Raw genomic sequence first — 6,000 nt, 5'->3', positions numbered from 1 at the left:
CAGACTCTTCTCTGGTGATAATGGTGGAGACTTCCACGGTTTCACTCTAACACGGTATTAGGGTTCCTCCTCCTTTTCCTTAACCTAAAAAAATACCTCTTAAATAATGTTGCCCTTTCTACACTCGCCCAAGGCCCAAACCATTCCAACTGTCCGATATTTTCTCCCCAACACTCGATATACATAACTCTGACCCAAATCTCCTTTCTTGACATTCTTCCCATTCCTACAATAACACTATCCTTTAAGGTTAAAAACTAGGTTTTGAAGAATATTAAAGGCACCCTTAATTTGCCTAGAGAATGAGAAGAACAAGGTCTTCTATGAAAACATATCAAAACTAAACTTATTTGTGTCCCTGTATGCTATATGATGAAAGCCAAATTTTTTATATAACATTTTCTCTCTCTGCCCATCAAATATGACCCATGCAAAGAATAATTAAAAAGCTACTTTCTCCCTCCAAAAAAAACATATGACTAACATAATATAAAAAAAACAATGCAAAGCTTCTCTCTTTCCCCAATAGTAAACGCTGGACCCCATGTGATTTTATACAAAGAGAAAAAAATAAACTAAATCCCTACCCCTCCCTCACGTAAATAACTCTGCATGCCAAAACAAAGAAATAAAATATAACCCAGTATTAAATGCTCTCCAATTTCTCTCATCCGAGGTTAAAGGATCAAAACAAAAGAAAAGAGAAAATTAAATTCCTTTCAGCCAAAATGCTGCAACCACGGTTCCACACTCTCCCTCTCTCTTTCTCTCTCTCTCTCTCTTCCCTCCATCAATGCTAAATAAACCAAAGAGCTTGCGACACGTAGCACCCAAGGAAGAGAGGAAAAATAACCAAAAGCCTTTCCAGGCAATGGTAGCAAGATTCAAACTTAGGTTCATAGGATTTCAGGCACACACAAACCATTAGGACAACATTATCACTCTCAAATAATAGCACAATTAATTATATTTAAACTTACTTAATCCCATTCCGAAAATTAGAATAAAAATCATTATTAATTAATTTTTATACTACTCCTGAACAGTTTTATCACCGAACAAAATATCATAATTAAATTTTTAATATTAGGAAGTACAAAAATAAAATAAAAAGTATTTTTATTTTATCCGGATCTTACAAAGAAGCACAACTTGGGTTTAATGATTTCCTCCATGATAAAAAATATGTACCTACAACAAATAGAAAATAGGAGTATTATTAAAAGAATAAACCTAAACAAAAGAACAAAGAATAAAGGTCTTTTGTTTTTGAAAAAGGTTTTACGAAGAAGATTGTTGGTCTTTATTTCAAAATGTTGTTGTAGTGATAAAAGCAAATACAAAAGAAGAAAGAAATAAGGTCTTTTATTTTTGAAAAGATTTTCTTGAGAAAAAATTATATTTTCTATAGAATCTAAAACTTTTTCTTCACTAGGTGAATAATGAGAGTTATCTAATCTTCTAGTGTGTTGATCTTTTAAAAGCAATGTTCTTTTGGGAGGACATTCAAAAGAAATGTTCCTTCTCTCAAAACACTTGAAGTATTGGACATCTCTTGTTTTAGTTTCTTCAAAAGTTATAAGACCTAATTTACAAAAGTCTTTTTGTTCACCTTGAGTTATTTGTAACTTGTGAGGTAACAACAACTCAAAGAGTGATTTTTCAAAGGTTATTGTTAAAAATAATGGGGAGTGAAAGTGGAGGAAAAAGACTTTCAAAAGTAAAGGTTGAAATCAAGAAATGAGAATCATTAATGAAAAGATAAGAGTTCAAAGTTTGGAAAAGATATGGCTTGCAATTGTTGGGATTGGAATTTTTGATCTGGTTTGGTGTTAATTTTGTGTGAAATTGTGGTGTTGTGAAGACTTTGTGGTACAGTCCAGTTTTAGAAACCTTTTCCAACTAAGGTGGCATCTTAGGAATTGGAGAATGAGTAGAATTTGTGAATTCAAAGTGGATGTCCAACAAGCAAAAGTGTGAAATTTTGACAACTTCACTAGCCAAATTTTGAGATACAAACCAAACAGTTGAGTGATAGTGAGATTGAGTATCTATCATCCAAAAGAAAGTTGCTAGTGGAGATAAAACACCTGAAACAGTCAAGGAAGTGAGATTTGAGTGGCTGCACCTAAAGCCAACTAGCCTTGGTCGAGAGAAATACTACAATATATTCCAATTATGAAAAAGTCCAGTTTCTGAATCTGATTGTTGCTATCAATTTGGCTTATACAGTTTCTGATTTGAGAAACATTTTTCATGATCAAAAGGATTTTGAAAACTTGTTGATTGAATTGGTTTTTACAATGGAAGGTGCATATTTCAACTTCTCAAAGTTGTTCAGAAACAGATTTCTTCACATCTAACCATTTGGATTTTCTTGTTTTTTTTTCTGGTGCTGCTATATAGATTGTACAACTAGTACATACCCAATTTTCATCCAGTTTTGTTTTGACTAGTTTGGTCCTTAAATTCTAGCTGATTCAAACATCAATTTTGGACTAATTGAATAAATGAATTGCTTAATTGGAGCATTAGATTTTCTTGCTGGTTTGACATAACAGTGCACATTTTCACTTGGAGGGTGTCTTATAGCTGGTGCAGCAGGTTTTCACTTGGAGGGTGTCTTATAGTTGGTGCAACAAATCTCCATGTGATTTTAGAGTTTGAATAAGCAAAATTCATAGAGGAAAACCCTACAGCAGAGTGCATTTGCTCGTGATTTAAGTTCAACCTATGCAGAACTGTTTTGGAGAGCTTTGTGAAGACCATTAAAAGTGAGATGAATGTGCTCTAATTGGAGTTTCATGGTTGCATCAAAAGCTAAACAACAAAATCAATACTCTACAGTAGCCAACACTGTTCCAAAAGCTTGAAACCTCTTTGAGCAAGGATTGAAGGGCCAAAGCACTAAGAGAGCAACAGAAACAAGTTTCAAATCAATGCACATTTGGAGCAGCAGACTAGTATAGCTTGATCTTTTGGAGTTTTGAATTTGTAATCTGTTTTAGATTTAGTTTCCTTTTGTTTTCTTGTAAAATGGCCATTAAGACCAAGTGTTTGGAAGAGTCATTGGTGCTCTCTCCAATCTTGGCAATCTTCTTTACTTGCTTTGATAGTAGAGTGTGTCTTGCTAGCCAAAACTACAAGCCTCACCATAGGAGTTGAATTTGATATTGATTGCCTTTGATTTTTGTTTCACGTTTAGGGGTCATTAGAGTCCAAAAGTCTTTGATTGTTTGTGTTTGAGTTTTGTCCTTTGATTTTAAAGGTAATTTTAATTTAAGGGGTAAATAGTTAATAACCTAAGACATTTCTGGGAAGGCAAGATTTGGTACTTAAGTAATCTTCATGACTCACCTCTCTTACCTGAGACTTGTCTAAGAGTGAAGCTTCTAACCCTTTAGACTAGGAAAACTTTTGCAAACAAAGATGTCTTGTTATAGTTCATATAAGTCGTCTAGGATTGATGATGAGAGGTTTAATCAAGCTAGGAATCTTCCATTGTTTGGTAAAGACATAGGTGCATTAACATACCTAGCTTGGGAAAAAGAAATTGATAAGATGCATCCATTCATTGTTAACAAAAGTGAGTCTAGTGCGTTTGGTTCCATTTTTCTTTCTAGAGAGAGTGAATCTCATGTTCTTAGTATATATCTCTCTAGGTTAGAAGAACATGCAAGTGAGTGGTGGGATGAAAGACAATATCATGTTAGGAAAGGTAGAAAGTCCTTCATTCGTGATTGACATGATTTAAAAGCTTGCATGAGAAGAAAGTTTGTGCCTTCAAGCATTAAAAGAAACCTAGAACTAATTAGAGATTGCATTGAAAATGGAAAATTATTTCTTGTTTAAATGATCATGGGTTTCTTCGTAGAGAACTAGAATTTGGGGCAAGACTTAAAGAACTTAAGGATATGGAAAGAGAAAGAAAGAATGAGAGAAAAGAAGAGGAAGAAAGGAGAGAAGAGAGAGAGAGTGAAAAGAAAAAGAGAAAAGAGAAGAGGAAGAGAGAAGAAAAGAGGAAGAAAGAAAAAAAGAGAGACGAGAAAGAGAGAAGAGAAGAGGATAAGAAAATAGAATAAGAAAAGAAGAGAGAAGAGCAAGAAAGAGAGAAGAAAGAAAAGGAGAAATTGCTAAGATATGATCTTTTATTTTCTTCTCTTTTCTATTTTTCTGCTCAACTATGATCTTTTTCTTGAGCTCTTTCTTTTCTTCTTTTCTAAACACTTCTTAAGAAAGATATTTTGTTGAAAACTTTTCTTTTTCTATTATCTTGATTATCCCCTTGATTTCTCTTTTGAAAGCTCTTCTACTTAAAGGCTCCTTGAATAAATGCCCGTTAGACCAAGCTTTCGCCTTGATTCTTGTCCTTTCTCTTTCTTCGTGTACAACAACCGTTGGATAAGCCAACTTGTTAGAGCAGGTATGCATTATCAGTACTTTTCTTGAAGTAGGTAGTACGTCCTTTTAGACATGGCTTCAAGTGATGAACATTTTATAAATATCTCTTTTGTCTCTAACATCCACTTCTGATATTTGATCTGAAGCTCTTTGGATGCGTGTAAAATAGCTTATCTGCAAAGAGTAGAGTAGATTGTGCATATAGCAGATAGGTCTTTTCTTATCACTTTTTTGTTTTTGAACGTTGAGCATTTAATGTCATTTAATGCTTGCTCAGAACAACAAAGTGCTTTTTGATTTCCTACCGTTAAGGTAACATTTGACGATTAAGCTTTTCTTTTAAAGATACCAAGCATTGAGTTAGACTTTTGGATGATGTATTGTTTTAGTTCATGGTATCATTTAGGCAAGTAAATACTTCTTTTGATATTTCTCTTTTCTTTAGACAGATAACATTTGACTTGTTTATGTTTTCTTTTGTATTTTATGTTTTAGTCTTTTAGTATGTTTTGTCAAAGACATCGTCTTGACATGGTTTGTGTTCGAGAGCTAAACTAAATACCCTTTGGGTATAATAAGCTTTAAGTGTTTATCTTTAACTATCTTAAACGCTTTAGGCATAACAACCATTTAGCATAGCGTCTCAGTGTATTGACCTAGAAATTTTTATATTTTCTAAGAACCGTAGTGTTTTCCTAAGGTTTTCTATGTTGGCTTCTAAGTCTAGTGTATGTTTTCTATGTTTGGGATTCAAGTTTCAAGTCTTGTGTTTTCATCCTAAGTTGTTTTCATATTATTATCTCGTTTTAATGTTATTTGCTTAAACTTCAAAACATGATAGCGTTTAAGCGTCTAGACGATTTTGTCTTGTAACAACCGTTAATGATAGTATGTAACATAGGTAGACAAATAATAAGTTTTACTAGGTAGCACCCAACATTCAGCTTCTAACTTCTACTTGGTAGTTCTCAGTCTTTGACAATCTGCTATTAACCTTCATTAAGTAATGTTCAACTGTCGATAGCTAACATGTAAGATCTGTTGTGCAACCAATTGTCCTAAGAATATATCATTGTTGACAAAATCGAAGAGTATTAAACTGCATAAAATAATAATTATTCAAAAGATATGGGAAAAGTAAAAAAAAATTTACAATAATGATTGTCCTTTTATATATAATTAATGTATAGACAAAAAATATCACTAAAAAGTAATATATAATATTTTATTATTTATGTGATGTGGGTTTCACCTATTCAATTTAATATTAAATTCAATTGATTAATTTTTTCCTAAAATTAAAATTTTCACTGAAGATGATGTTGGAAGTCAATTCAATCTTTACAAATTATATATTATTCTTGTAAACCAAATGAAAATAATCTTAGATACTTAACCTTATAAAAACTCCACATCTTTTATGCTTTAGCTTTATATTCTAGGAAAAAAAGAAATAAACTACCCATTGAGTATATGTACAGATATGATATGTATGTTTTAATAATAAAATATTATATTAACATAATAAGAATAAATATTAGTAAAATTTTATGATAAAATAATAATTATTGAAAGGGAACAGAGAAAGTAAGAAAAAAT

This window comes from Vigna angularis, chromosome 2, assembly GCF_016808095.1.
Source record: "Vigna angularis cultivar LongXiaoDou No.4 chromosome 2, ASM1680809v1, whole genome shotgun sequence".
Lineage (NCBI taxonomy): Eukaryota > Viridiplantae > Streptophyta > Magnoliopsida > Fabales > Fabaceae > Vigna > Vigna angularis.
Note: the sequence above shows the minus strand (reverse complement) of the source record.